At 35.2% G+C, this 16,832-nt stretch overlaps 1 protein-coding gene across 9 annotated transcripts in view; it reads left to right on the top strand.

The window, feature by feature from the left end:
• LOC145246840 (adenosylhomocysteinase-like 1) overlaps positions 1 to 16,832 on the top strand; it is a 736,073-nt gene that overhangs the window by 445,891 nt on the left and 273,350 nt on the right. The window lies entirely within an intron of this gene.

Below are 16,832 nucleotides of genomic sequence, written 5' to 3'. Positions count from 1 at the left end.
GGGAACTTTTTACGTACCCCTCCTCTCTCTCTCTCTCTCTCTCTCTCTCTCTCTTTCTATCCCCCTCTCTCTTTCTCTCGCTCTCTCTCTCTCTCTTTGGTATTGTTGAAACCTACACTCTGTGTCAATTCTCTTGAAAGTAAAAATAACATTCTACTGTTTTTAAGCGATTACATGTAAACAACCTGAAAAAGTAGACAGTAAAACACGCACAAAAACATTTTAGAGTTGGAGATCCGTTTCGCATATAAATTTCATGTAAAATGATCACCCACTTCCTGATCAAATAGTTTAATTAGGGTAGTACTTGAAAACGCTGTTTCGTTCGGAAGTGGATGACCGTGACCGCATGATGGCCCGTAAGTGGGTGATCATCTTACGTTAAATTGTTCCCTTACTCTAAAAACTAAAATGTTTGTTTTTGTTTATCTTTTAAATTTCTTCTTACTGCGAACTTTTCAGGCTGTTTACATGTCGTCTGCTGAAAAGTAAAATATCATTTCTGTAGGGATTAAAAAAAAAAAAAAAAATTGCATTTTACCCCCCCCCTCCTTCCCTCGCACAAAGCAACATAGGGTAAAGCGACTTTTTGTGTTTAGTTTTTTAATTAAAGTTGTTTAAAATGTTCAGAAAATTAAATAAATAGGTGTATTTGCCCTTTGTTGCCCGTGTGTAAATGTATTGCTGATTTTAGAGAAAAATAAATAAATTACAAAATGTAGTCATGTTTATCAAAAAAAAAAAAAAAAACAAGTGCTAAGCGCGCACCGCACCGTGTTGATGTTTTTCTTTTTAACGTTAAATACAGTTTTTACTGTATCTTTTTGTTAAGTTAAAGTATAAAAGTTTTTTTTTGTTTGTTTTTTTAAGCCCCCTCCACCACTAATCCACCATCTCCATGTTAAAAATTGTTTCTAAATGTTATTATTTCAGCACGGTCCGTATTGTACATAACTATCAAACCAAACATTCTTATAGTTTTTAAAATGTTGTTTAAAATTTCCCTTGTTTATATATATATATATATATATATATATATATATATATATAGTAATTTATAAAATATTCACATAAAATTAAAGTTTACGCATGAATCTATACTTTTGTATATTAATTTTATGTGAATAAATGAAGTACGAAGTAGTTTTATATATATATATATATATATATATATATATATATATATATATATATATATATATATATAGTAAACCAATGTGTTGGGAAGAAAATAAAATATGAAAAAAAAAAAAAAAAAAAAAAAACTCCTGGTTAACGCCGGGTGTGTATTTGTGTTAGTTCTGCTGTCGAGGAAGACGTGGGGTGGGGGTAAATTATGACTTTCTCTTGTGACCGTTAAACATGCCACAGAACAACAACAAAAAAAAATGTCTCCGTTTGAGATCGGACTTAAAATCTAGTGAAACGAAAATATTCAAGTTTGTCATGATTTTCCATAAACAAGTAAAAACAGCAAAACATTAACTTAAAAAAAAAAAAAACGGTGAGAATTCCACACTCAATCCTTTAAACAACCCCCTCCTCCAAAATAATCACTACTGCACTATTATTGATCTATTTCTGTTTGCCTATGACGTTTTTATACCTGGATTTCTTTAGCTATAAGATACATGTATCGCAACTTGGTTTGTTCACTCATCTTTTCTGTCCTCGATCAATGGAGGAGAAATCCTTCTAAACTGGGGTAATTTTTATTTTTGGTCTTATGCAGAGTGTCCCTTCTTGGGGAACTGGATTTTCCTCGTATTAAAAACTGACCTTGTGTCTAACTCTACCCGCGTGGGGAGGCAAGTAAATAGATACATGTATCTGTGTCTATATCTTTTTCTTAAATCCGAGCTATTACAGGGTGGGAATATGATATCACACACACGCACGCACGCGCACGCGCATATATAAAGGCACGTTGTGTGTTCGAGTTCGTTCCTTATGGACCCCGAAATCATATTTAAACTACCCCTCTCCCTCAAAAGAAAAAAATTGCCACCGTTCTAATATTGATCCGTTTCTGTGTTCCTGTAATGTTTTTGTTTTTTAACCTTGATTTCTTCGCTCTGAGACGCTATCTGTCTGTCTGTATGTATGTATGATGTTTATCTTGTGCGTTAACTACCGCAGAGTGGTTATAAAAAACACTTTGTGTGTGTGTGTATAAGTTCATTCTCTATGAACTTTGAAACGGTTGGACCGATATTACTATTTTGAAATTCCACACAAATGTACTTCAACGGTGTGGGGGAGTTCTTAGGTTTTCTATTTGAATGGCTTTGATAAGTATCGAAAATTGATAATTGAAAAAATCTGGTTAGAAAAGGAACAGTTCGATTTCGACCAAAATTAACAACCTTATACAACCTAATATCACAAAAGCTCCATCATATATATATACACACAAACACATTTATTAAAAAATTTTTTGGCCAGGCTGCACATTTGCACAATATGTTTATGTTGCAGCTACGGGACAGCCGAACTTTAAGGCCAATGTCTTTACAGTTTCTTCAAATGAAACTCTATAGTTAAGACATTCACCTTGAAGTTCGACTGCCTAATAGCTATTATCAAAACATGTTTGTATAAATAACAAATCTTTATACCAATTAAGCAGCTCTATTTATTATTGAGAACTTTTATATAAACTTAGTAAAGAATGTCAGGATTTATATTGTATCAATGTAAACTTCATTCGCATTATATATATATATATATATATATATATATATATATATATATATATATATATAAGTAACAAACTGAGTTATGTGTTCATCAACGTTTCGTATTTATTTCGAGAGGAAGTCTCAAAATAAAGACGAAACATTCATCAACACAAATCGGTTTGTTCATTTTTATTTCTCTATTTCGTCGGAATACTATTTCCATTATTCTCATATATATATATATATATATATATATATATATATATATATATAATGTGTGTGTGTGTTACCTTTTAGTGTATTAAGCGATGCTCTTTGTGTAAACAAATTGAGCTTAGGTATTTGGACAATGTCAAAACATTGTGAATTTACTGCCCACATGGCAGCAGCTGAGTAGCACAATGGTAAAAGCTTAGACTGTCGTTCGGGCAGTCGGGTTTCGATCCTGGCTTGAGATAGTTGCTTGTCTAGCCGCACTGATGAGCTGTGAAACAGCAAAACACTACTGTATGTGGATGACTATATACTAGCAGGGGAACTCGACTTTGCCCGGGATGGCATGAGTATTAACGAATGTTCTGCACCTACAATATTTTTATTGCCATCGAAATCTGTGAAATTGCTCATTTTTCAATCCATACGATAAAAATTTGTTTTTTTTTTTAAATTATTTATATTGAATAAAAAAAAAATCGAATGTTTTCCAAAAATAGTTAGAATTTAAAATTTATTTTAAAACAATTAGCCAAACATAGGAAAGAATATATGGAACTAAATTTTTTTATGCAAGTGCATAACTAATTTGAAAAAAAAAAATGCGAAAAAAAAAAACGTTAAGTGAAAAAAAGAAAAACAGAAAAAACTGGAGACCTGGATGAATAGCAACTATAAATACTAAATAGTACTTATTCAGGGTCGGAGTTGATAATCAAGTGGTGGGGATATATGTTGCATTGTTTGAGTACGATTTTTGCAAAATGTTTCATTAAGGAATAAGAGCCATGTCTAAGGTTTATGAGAGAATGATTAGACCGTTTTTTTGTTTTTTTGTTTTTTTTGTGCACTTGTTGCATGGGGGAGAGAGAGAGAGGATTCAGTTTTGACAGGTGGCGAGTACAGTTTTGTAAAATCATAATTGTGTGTGTGTATGACTAGTGTGTAAGTGGGATTGTTTAAATATTTATTTTCGTAAGTGCAGTATTTGATATTTTTGGCTTTCTTGTCGATATAAAACATAAAAAGCTATTAGTTTTCCTTTTTGTCTTTCATACATTCTGTCTCCACGGCTTTTTATTTCATAATATATCGGGTATTTTATCGCACAGCAACACCTGTATTTATTCCAAAATTGACGCCATCTTCGATTATTCCTGAGGAAACTAAAACACGTTTATACCAAACTCGAATGTGAAATAATATTGTTCGCATTTCTGAACTAGTTTGGCACTTACGTAAATTTGATAATGACCACTTGTAAAACGACATGTGTTCAAACATCGTTATCTGTCTGCCTATCTCTGTCTCTGTTTGCTCTTCTATCTTTGCTCTTCCCTTACTCTTTGTACTACTGTCTCTCTCTCTCTCTCTCTCTTCTCCCTCTCTCTCTCTTCTCTCTCTCTCTTTGGACATCGCCTTTTCCCACACTCATTCTTTGTTCTTCTCTGCTGTTCTCTTTCACTCTTTGTACTCCCTCTCTCTGTTTTTGTACGTCTACTTCACACACGCCTTGTACCTCTCTACTTCACCTACGCTTTGTACCTCTCTACTTCACCTACGCTTTGTACCTCTCTACTTCACCTACGCTTTGTACCTATCTACTTCACACACGCTTTGTACCACTCTACTTCACATACGCTTTGTACCACTCTACTTCACATACGCTTTGTACCACTGTACTTCACAGACGCTTTGTACCTCTCTACTTCACATATGCTTTGTACCTCTCTACTTCACACACGCTTTGTACCTCTCTACTTCACACACGCTTTGTGCCACTCTACTTCACACACGTTTTGTACCACTCTACTTCACACACGCTTTGTACCTCTCTACTTCACACACGCTTTGTACCTCTCTACTTCACACACACTTTGTACCACTCTACTTCACACACGCTTTGTACCTCTCTACTTCACACACGCTTTGTACCTCTCTACTTCACACACGCTTTGTGCCACTCTACTTCACACACGTTTTGTACCACTCTACTTCACACACGCTTTGTACCACTCTACTTCACACACGCTTTGTACCTCTCTACTTCACACACGTTTTGTACCACTCTACTTCACACACGCTTTGTACCTCTCTACTTCACACACGTTTTGTACCACTCTACTTCACACGCGCTTTGTACCACTCTACTTCACACGCGCTTTGTACCTCTCTACTTCACATACGCATTGTACCACTCTACTTCACATACGCTTTGTACCTCTCTACTTCACATACGCTTTGTACCTCTCTACTTCACATACGCTTTGTACCACTCTACTTCACACACGCTTTGTACCACTCTACTTCACATACGCTTTGTACCTCTCTACTTCACATACGCTTTGTACCTCTCTACTTCACATACGCTTTGTACCTCTCTACTTCACACACGCTTTGTACCTCTCTACTTCACACACGCTTTGTACCTCTCTACTTCACATACGCTTTGTACCACTCTACTTCACACGCGGTTTGTACCACTCTACTTCACACGCGGTTTGTACCACTCTACTTCACACGCGGTTTGTACCACTCTACTTCACCTACGCTTTGTACCTCTCTACTTCACATACGCTTTGTACCTCTCTACTTCACATACGCTTTGTACCACTCTACTTCACATACGCTTTGTACCTCTCTACTTCACATACGCTTTGTACCTCTCTACTTCACATACGCTTTGTACCTCTCTACTTCACACACGCTTTGTACCTCTACTTCACACACGCTTTGTACCTCTCTACTTCACACACGTTTTGTACCTCTCTACTTCACACACGTTTTGTACCACTCTACTTCACACGCGCTTTGTACCACTCTACTTCACACACGCTTTGTACCACTCTACTTCACACGCGCTTTGTACCACTCTACTTCACACGCGCTTTGTACCACTCTACTTCACACGCGCTTTGTACCACTCTACTTCACACGCGCTTTGTACCACTCTACTTCACACGCGCTTTGTACCACTCTACTTCACCTACGCTTTGTACCACTCTACTTCACATACGCTTTGTACCTCTCTACTTCACATACGCTTTGTACCTCTCTACTTCACACACGCTTTGTACCACTCTACTTCACACACGCTTTGTACCTCTCTACTTCACACACGTTTTGTACCTCTCTACTTCACACACGTTTTGTACCACTCTACTTCACACACATTTTGTACCACTCTACTTCACACGCGCTTTGTACCACTCTACTTCACACGCGCTTTGTACCACTCTACTTCACACGCGCTTTGTACCACTCTACTTCACACGCGCTTTGTACCACTCTACTTCACACGCGCTTTGTACCACTCTACTTCACACGCGCTTTGTACCACTCTACTTCACACGCGCTTTGTACCTATCTACTTCACATACGCATTGTACCTCTCTACTTCACATACGCTTTGTACCTCTCTACTTCACATACGCTTTGTACCACTCTACTTCACACGCGCTTTGTACCACTCTACTTCACACGCGCTTTGTACCACTCTACTTCACACACGTTTTGTACCTCTCTACTTCACATACGCATTGTACCTCTCTACTTCACACGCGCTTTGTACCACTCTACTTCACACGCGCTTTGTACCACTCTACTTCACACGCGCTTTGTACCACTCTACTTCACCTACGCTTTGTATCACTCTACTTCACATACGCATTGTACCTCTCTACTTCACATACGCTTTGTACCTCTCTACTTCATACGCGCTTTGTACCACTCTACTTCACATACGCTTTGTACCTCTCTACTTCACACGCGCTTTGTACCACTCTACTTCACACGCGCTTTGTACCACTCTACTTCACACGCGCTTTGTACCTCTCTACTTCACACACGCTTTGTACCACTCTACTTCACACACGCATTGTACCTCTCTACTTCACACACACTTTCTACCTCTGTGCCTCACACACACATGCACACACACTTTGTACCTCTGTGCCTCACGCGCACACACACACACACACACTTTGTACCTCTGTTCCTCAAGCGCACACACACACACACACTTTGTACCTCTGTGCCTCTCACGCTTTGTCCTTCCCTCACTTTTTTATATCTCTGCTTATCTCATTCCCTCTCCACCTACCTTGTATTCAGTAAACTTTTCTCTGTCCTTCTCTCTCTCTCTCTCTTTCTCTTTCTCTCTCTCATTATATATAAGTCGTGCTGAGTGGATGTCAGTGTAAACATTCAAAAGCATTCAATCCACCACACGATGCTTATAAAAAACAGACATAACAGATTTATTACCTTTATACAAACTCTACATCTGCTTTTACATCACCAATTATCAATCTCTTCGTCATCATATGGTATGAAATAATCTTTTCATTAGTGTCCGCATAGATTACATGGGCGTATCTTAATGCAGATGCGTCTGAGCACTGAAACTAAGGGGCTCGGTCTGTTTGTTCCATGTCTATTTAAAATAGCAGTTTCATTGCTAAAAGTTTAGATGGAATGGAGAAGTCGTTTTAAGAATGGATCTATTCTGCTTTTCTATTAAAAAACTATTTTTTTAATGTTAAAATGTTGTTAAAAATAAATTTTCAATAAGGTAATTCCTTAATGTTTTGTCCCGTAATATTTAAAGTAAAAATGGGAAACCGTGCTTTTTGTAGAGAATATATTTTTACATAATTCTAAGTAGCTATGCAGTCGACAGATTTTTGGAAGCCATTTGCAATTTTCTTGTATTCATAACAAATACAGAAATTCCATTAGCTAACGAAAAGTATAGTGTATCTTTCAAATGATGTCCTACAAAAGGAATTTTTTTAAACTTTTTATGACCTGAATTATGATGTAGATGGTTAGATTTAAAAAAAATATTTATTAATTTTAAATGGCAGCATGCTGCATGTAAGCAGTGGACAGTTGCAATCTGGAGGTATCTAGCATCTATCCAGATACTGAACTAATATGTACAAGGCGTGTTGAATAAATTCCCACTTTGTTTATGCTGTTATATTCATTTATTTATGACTCAACGAATTAGTTCAACCAGATTATAAAGGTTAATATATTGCTGGGTATCATATGTAATCGATAAAGTCAATTGGAATTTTAATTTTTAATTGTAGAGGACAAACAAGAACTTGTGCTGCAACGGATATAACTGTTAAATAATAATCGGTTCCTAGTGATGTTTTCCTAGAGGTTTAAGGTTCAATCTTCAGTGCAAGCGATGCTAAGAATAAAATTATAAATTACAAGACTTCTATTCTGTCATGGCTGACAGAATGAGAGCAAGCAACCCCTGTGTCTAAAAAAGTGTTTAATTCAAAATTGTTATGTGGCAAGCCTGAGAAGGTTTAAATTTACATTAGCGAAAAGGGTAATAATCCAAAAAGTTCAGAAAATGATGTCGTAATTGACTTGTTTGTCAGAATTAAATATAGACTTTGTAGGATGCAAGCTATCGATGACAAAAGTTCAGAAATTGGCTTAATTTTATTAATTAGATAAGTTTTTTCTTGTAGATAATTGCGTGTCGCTTGTAGCAGATAAGTTGAAACATCTTAGAGGTACTCATCTATTTTACTCTTTTGCTGTGAAGAGTTTGTGAGTCGGAGCCTTCTAATCATATCATTTCAAGGTGTTGGGTTGCATGAAAAACAAAGATCAAACTAACAAATGTTAGTGTTCATCATTATCATTTTGCGACTGCAGTTTAGATGATGGAGTTCAGGAAACTCCATCTTTTCATGTGGTTGTTAATGTGTGCACAAGCCACTTCTAAACACATTGGAAAACAGGAGGACTGACCCGACCTTCCACCTACATACAGCACCTGGTTTTTCTAAATGGTCACCCATCTAGTACTGACCAGGTTCAATGTTGATTAACTTCGGTAATCTGATGAGAACCGACATGTCAATATGATTTTCCTGTATAAATTATTAAAAACAGGCATGAGCAACAGATATGAGCGATGAAAGTAATAGTATTACCGGAATCACAAACTGGACGTTATGAGAGAGAATTGCAGATAGGATAAATGCATCTTCCTTTCTTTGCAACTAAATTTTCTACATTGCTAACGTTTCTCTTTTTATTTTTTTCCTCAAATATTCTGTGCAAAAAGCCTGGTCATAACGGCACCAAATAATCTTCTCTAACGTAGTAGTTACATTTTAACACAAACGTGACGTTGTGTATGAACGCCATGTAAAGAAACAAAGGAAAGAAATTCAACAAGTTTTTTTTTTTTTTAGTTGAAACTGAAAGATTTTATTTATTAGTGGTCATTTTTAGACCAAGCAGCCTCAGAAATATTTCTCAAGCCGACAACAATATTGTTGCATTCATGCTTTTCCTCTTGGGGTCAATTAAGTTTCTTTGTCTGCAGTTATAACTAGCTATTATGTACGTAATTCGTTACACTGTATATGCTAGCCCGAAAATCTTAAAAGTTTAAAGGATAAATGCATCTTATTTAAAAGTTTGTCATGCTGCCATGTGGTTAAAAACAAAAACAAACTCTGCCATATATTTTTTTTTAATTGCAATTCATTATTGAGATGAGTATTATTAATTTATTTTATCGTGGACTATTATCATCTTTATTAATTGTTTCACAATGTTTCAGCCAACTATTCCTCTGGCTTTCATCCGGTGGTAACCGTGACGGGATAGGAACTTTGAAGCTCCTAACTGCATTCTCAGCAATTACTGCCATCCATAGTTGTTGTCATCTCACCATGGTTTGGCCAAATAAGCCTCTCTGAGAATGCAGTTAGGAGATTCGGAGTTCCTGTCTCGTCGCGGTTACCACTTGATGAAGGCCAGAGGAATAGTTGGCCGAAACGTTGTGAAGCAACTAACTAATAAAGATGAGGATAATAGTCCGCAATAAAATAAATTAATAAACTCTGCCATGTAGATACGTGCTTAAAAGTCTCTATCTCTGCCACATACTTTTTTTTTCCTCTGCTTCTTTTTCCATCCTCTTCCTCCGATCCCGCTGTGTCACCACAGTTTAGTCATTCGCGTGCATGTCAGTGGCTTTATTACACATAGCCAGCGACACTGATTAGTCAATTATCCTGACAATTTGTTTACAACTGTTTCCGGGTTTGTGCCAACTTATTTTTGTGTCCTACTTCCACCGCAGACACAACACCGTTACCACCAGAGGCGATGCACAATTCTTTTAATGCATTAGCTTCGCTGGAGTTCTCCTTATAGTTTTCTGGAACTATTGTACCATAGTTTACCATTCTGAAGAGGCACTAATCCTAGGCGGGTTGAACCGGTTTCATCCGAAGGAGAAAGTTTCATGGGAGTATGAAATTCACTTGTGATTCCCAGTCGTATGTATATTCCCCTCTGGGAGATGACAACATTAGCTTTTTGCAGCTCTTACAGATACTTCTTATATATTTCAATTTTTTGTTTAAAATATTTCAATGAACTTGTAATTCTCGCCTTTTTGTCCTCACATTCCACGAGCGATGTTTCTGACAAAGGGAGAAGCATTGCTGTTTTGTGTCTGAATCTATCCATCTAACAAATGAGAATAGAAAATTGACCTTGGATTTACTTTCGACACTCGAAATTCATGCTTCCCTTATTTTGCCCTTTAGTCCTCACATTCCACGAGCGATTTTTCTGACAAAGGGGGGAGAATTGCTGTTTTCTGGATAAGAATCTATTCCATCTAGCACTGATTGTTAGCTAGTTTTTTCATTTTGTAGGAGATTTAATTTTAGCGCCTTCGTGCCTTGCCTGAAACTATTTCCATAAAAAAAAAAAATAATGACGTGTAAGTTACATAGTAACAAGTGGACAGGCCACACGAGAAGTGGTCGCATAATTTTATTCATTCAATTTTATTGCTTTGAATCTTTGTTTCAAAGTAAGTATGATTTTGAAATTAACAAGTTCAGTTTTGTTGTTTTCCTTCTCCCAAGTTGGTCGTTAAGAACTACTTGAAAGGTTGATTGTGAGGATGTGGTGGGAAGCTCTCTGGTGACGCTTAAGAGAGAGTAGGGAACAAACATAATTAGCAAGTGCCCCACACTTTAGAACAAGTAAGGGTGTTTTCTCATTTGATAAAAATTGTTCTGAAACCAATTGACTCACTTTTGAGTTCAAGGTTAAACGAGTGTTTTGTGTTTGTTTCTGCGCCCTTGAGCTCCGGTTTATATTAACGTTAGGGGAAACTTAAAAAGGAAAAAAGTTGCTCGGCATTATTTCAAAGCAACTTATCGACTGAAATATTAGGTTGGTGCAAAAATAATATCGTTTTCTTTTGTTTTGTTTTTTAATCAGATATATATACGTCAAAAAACATTTTTGCACCGACCTAATATATATATATATATATATATATATTGTGCCTAACTTGTTAAAAATTTTCACTTATAATACTTATATTTTTGGGACGTTTCTGAATTTTTGAGATGAGGATTGGTTATTCGTATTATTTGGATTCATCAGACTACTGTTCTCATCTTCAGTGTGATTTTCACAAGATTTTGGTCGATGTAACCTCCGACCTTCTTCAGGTGTTTCTTGTCAAACTCGGGAATTTGGACGGAATTTCAAGCGGAACCCGTTATTTACTTTACGGGAGTACCGTGCTTGCGTTCCGTCAGCCATGACTAGATAGAGGTCCTAAGTAATTTGCTATTGTATTTTTCGGTCGCCCACACTGAGAACTGAACCTTCAACCTGCAGGAGAATATCACTTTTTACAATATATATATATATATATATATATAATTATTTTTTTACTATAATAATTAAATACCTACAGACACTAGTGTTTCATCCTTTCGGGATTCTTCAGTGCAGGGTGTCACGATTACTACCAGTCGAACGATTCGAACCCCGCGACACGAGACATCTCTGGCTCGATTAGCGGAGGCGTATCCATTCGGCTACCATTAACCGTGTGAAATAGCGTTGAATTTTAAACATTTTTTAATTTAAATGTTCATTACGTCAGACAGACAGTGATCAAATATTTTTTTTTTGCAAATAATTCAAAGTGAAGTAACTGTTCTGTCTATGGTCAGTAAAAGAGACATTATTAATTTTTGTCTCGATCCAGATTTTCTATTTTGAGGGAGCTGGATTTTCTCTACATAAAAACGACCTCGTGGCTAACTCTGTCCTTGTGAGAAGAGTGGGGCATAAGACAAAAATTTCTTACTATTTTCTGTTTAACAGCCATATTTCATTTGCGTGTAATACTGAAGAAGCACTTGTTATTTTTGTTCCAATTTAGAGTACTCCTTTTGAGGGAGCCTGATTTTCCCCATATTGACTTCTGTCCTAGTGGGGAGATAAGTAAATTGAGTGTGCATAACCTACATTTGGAGCCATGTGTTCCAAAAATTTATAATGATCAATTAATTAGTTCTGGAGTTGATCCTGTGCTTATAAACACATAAATAACATACATATATATATATATATATATATATATATATATATATATATATATATATATATATGAGAGAGAGAGAGAGAGAGCAAATAGTTAATAAAACATGTTAAAAAACAATTTGAAAAAGAGTTAAAAACATATATATATATATATATATATATATATATATATATATATATATATTGCCAAGCGTAACGTGAAGCTCTTTGTTTGTAAATAAACAAAAAAAAATCAAGCATTGTAAAAGCGGCAATTAAATGTATATTTAAATTTGATGATATTGTTAGCGGATCCCATGGTTCAGAGGGTAGAACTGTCGACTATCAACTAAATGGTTGTAGGTTCGATTCCTGGTTCAGGATGTGTGCTAGTCTAGCTGTGATGAAGCGAAACACTCTGTCCGACAAAATTGGCAGTAAAAATACTCAACGTCGGGTAGATGCAGTTTGTAATCAGAGAGACGCTTGCTTGGCTCACTGGTTCGGTTCACAACACGAACTGAAAACCAAGGAGTGTCAAGTTCGAATACAGTACGTTTTATAGGAAAGACCCTGACCTGAAAAGGGTGCATAATTCGTGAATAAACACACAAACATAAGTTCTGTTTCTTCTGATATTTGCCAAACATGCAAAAGAAGTAGACTGCGAGTGGGGAGATTCTCTTAATTGACGTTCTAACTTAAACGGGAGTTCAAAGGCGGGTCAAAGAAAAGCATGTTTGACCTTGAGCGTAAAATCTTATTCAACCGGTTGATCGTTTTCATTAGCGTTAGGTGGCAGGCACTTGTTAACAGTTTATATTTCGTTTTGCTATGCGCAGACCGGGCCTCAGACTCTGAAATATTCCCAAGTTTTTCTGAGCTACAAGATCAAGAGAAAGAAATTCCTGTTTCGCTGTTTCTTCCCGGTGACCTTGTATTTCATGCTTGCTATTATTTGTTTTGGGATCTCCCACTCCGTTCTTACCTGCAATATTAGAAGACACACACACACACACACACACACACACACACACACACACACACACGTTATTGTAAAACACGGTGTTTTTATTTGGTAAGATTCTTTTGCTTTCAAATTCTCCGAATAATTAATTTACAAAAAAAAAAAAAAAAAAAAAATGTACCATTTGCCTAAATGAAAACATGTTGCCTAAATACATGTGTGTGTGCTTCTGTAGCAGTATCAGAAATTTTGTGAAAATAGCGAATAATTCCACCCCATCTTTCCAAGCTTATAACTCCTCGAAAAATGCAATTCCAGCCCTAATTTTTTTTTTCAATTAAAGGAGCAAGGACCAAGATTTCATTAAAAAAAAAAAAAAAAAACCTGTTTTTTTTTTTTTAAAAAGGTTTTAAACTTCGGACTTTACAGGTAAAATTCTACGAGAACACGATGTCCGTTTTTTTTTTAATTTGAATATATTATGTATTGACCTTTTCTCTTCAATTTGTGAGTAAATAATTATGTACTTATCCGGGTCTAAATTAATTATTATTAGACATTTACAAAATTGGAGGCGTGAATTATTCGACCCCCTGTCTTTCCAAGCTTATAACTCCTCGAAAAATGTAATTCAAGCCCTAATTTTTTTTTCAATTAAAGGAGCAAGGACCAAGGTTCCATTAAAAAGAAAAAAGAAAAAACAAATAACGTGGTTTAAAAAAAAGGTTTTAAACTTCAAACTTTACAGGTAAAATTCTACGAGAACACGATGTCCGTTTTTTTTTAAATTTGAATATATTATGCATTGACCTTTTCTCTTCAATTTGTGAGTAAATAATTATGTACTTATCCGGGACTAAATTAAGTATTTACTTTGTAATAGACACTTAAAAATTGGGATGGGGGGGGGGGGACCGTGAATAAAAAAAAAAAACGTTTGTCTAAAATATTATATTCGATTTATTGGAAAGAACATAAAATTTCACACTGACCCTGAAAATATCGTAAAAATAGAATCAATAGAAAAATTTTGATAGATTTTTAAAGTTTAAAGATTGAAAAATATTGAGTTCGGAAAATTCATTACTGTTTAAAAAAAAACAAAAAAAAATATTTCTATTACTTTTAAAACAACTGTAATAGTTTATTTTGGAAGTATAATCCATAAAGAAAATAAATAACCCACTTTTAACAGAGAAATTACGAGATTTTTATATTGTATTCGCAGTTTCGTGTTAGGGGTGTCAAAAATTCCTACAAAAATTCTGATACTGTGATTTGGATTAATAGCAATTAAATAAAATAATTTAATGTGCTTTTGTCAAAGTTACGTATAGGTGAGAGATACAATGACACAAGCTTTTATCTGATTTTTTTTTTTAATTTCTCGTGATGAGCAATAACCTAGGTTCAATTACACTATAGATATGATTAATGAATAAATTGATTCTTGAATTGAAATTCTTATCCTGACATAAAATTCTAATTCATTTTAAGTTTTGAAAAGTAAAATTCTAATTCGATGTTTTTATCGCTGACGACCATTAATCGTTATTATTTTTCTTTTCTTTTCTTCTACAAAAAATATTTTGTTGGCTTCAAATTTTTATTACCTGAAAACAACCTACATTTATTATCTTTAGATATTTTTTTTTTAAATAGAATTTAACAAATTTTAGCACAAAATGATTAAACATACGACGTAGTTACTAATTTAAGAATTAAAAAAAATCTGTTGTAAAGAAAATTGTAGCGACGGGTAAAAATTATCGATAAAACTTCGGTCAATTTTTACGACGTGCCCCAGCATATTATAAACACCCCAACCTCCCCATGTTAAGAACGGCTTTCGGAAATACCCGTTCCCCATGTTAAGAACAGCTTTCTAGGTTAGGGGGTGTTTATTCCGAAAGCCGTTCTTAACGTGGGGGGGTGGAGTGCTTATAATATACTGGGCCAAAGTTCAATTTCAGATGCATTAAAAATTAGAGAATTCAATTTCTAAGTTAAGAATCGATTTTTATCAAATATTTGGGAAAATACAAAAAAAAAAATGAACGGGATAGTTCAACAGTCGCTCCAACCATAATACAATTGAAACGCCCCCCCCCCCCCAACTCTCTTGTCAGAATTTACTTAGGAAAGATACAGCAATTTCTTTTCTTATGTGTTTTGGTATTTATTGCTGTTTGTTTTTGTGTTATTGCTGCTTGTCGCTTCCTCGCTGTTCGCTCGGCGCACGCCGTCTGTCTCTAGAATGGAGGTGAAAGCAAACAATTTCTCAATGATAGACGAAGGTCAGCCACGCGCACGTCCCCACCCCTCTCTCCTTCCCGGGCGTGTTCAACTTTCTATGCTGTCGATCCGTTTTTTTTTTTTTTTTTCAGGTGTCAATTCTATTTCTTATCTCCCTACCTACCAAACTCGCTCGCTCTAAGTATATATTTCTCTTTATTTATCCATCTCTCTCGTTTTATCAATCTCTCTCTCTCTCTCTCTTTCTCTATATATCTATATCCGTCTGTGTGTGTGTATATGTGTGTGTGTGTGTATATATATATATATATATATATATATATATTGTTAAATTGAAGATAGAAGTCGGTCACTTAAGCTTACACGCGCAGATCATGATGTCATAATCATTAGATCACTATCACCGTCTTGCTATTTTAAAATAAATGTTAAAATTCCAATTGCATTTCTCGCGGTTAACGCTGGCCGTGTGGGTTTTTTCCTTTCTCTCTCTCTCTCTCTCTCTCTCTCTCTCTCGTTCCCTATCTTTTCATCTCTTTCTTTCTCTATCTCTCGATTTTTCTCTGTCTTTCTTTCTCTATCTCTTCATTTTTCTCTCTCTTTCTTTCTCTATCTCTTCATTTTTCTCTCTCTTTCTTTCTCTATCTCTTCATTTTTCTCTCTCTTTCTTTCTCTATCTCTTCATTTTTCTCTCTTTCTTTCTCTATCTCTTCATTTTTCTCTCTCTTTCACAATCATCAGTGCAGGAAGTAACAATAACTGCTACGAACAGGAATACGACTTGATTATAATAAATATATATATATATATATATATATATATATATATATATATATATATATATATATATATATATATATATATATATATAAGCAAAAGTACCCGTCGTTGACTGGGTTCAAAAACAGCCTACAGAAAATGGACTCTAATTTATGAAAGTATGATAGGTTATGAAAAGGATGGGTTGTAAAGAGATGGCTTCGAATTTAGTGGTATCAAAACCAAAGCAAAATATGATGAAAGCAAAAATAAAATAGATAAACCCCATAATTTATTATACCATACCTGTTCACACTGAAACACTTATCACAATATTCTGTGGATCTATATTAAAAACTTTGTTAAACTTTGTGACATATTTCCATTCTATGGAGGTCAGGCGCGAACGAACACCCCATAAGTTTATTATACCATATTTCTTCAAACTGAAACATAATTATCAAAGTATACTTACGCAAATAGATATGAAAAGTCTTTATTAAAGTTTGTGCCTATTTCCATTCTATGGATGCCAGACACGAACGCAGACCCCATAATTTTAT

Source organism: Euprymna scolopes, chromosome 24 (assembly GCF_053919585.1).
Source record: "Euprymna scolopes isolate OS-2025 chromosome 24, ASM5391958v1, whole genome shotgun sequence".
Classification (NCBI taxonomy): Eukaryota; Metazoa; Mollusca; class Cephalopoda; order Sepiida; family Sepiolidae; genus Euprymna; species Euprymna scolopes.
The sequence above is the reverse complement of the archived record's forward strand: the minus strand, read 5'-3'. Positions and strand labels throughout refer to the sequence as shown.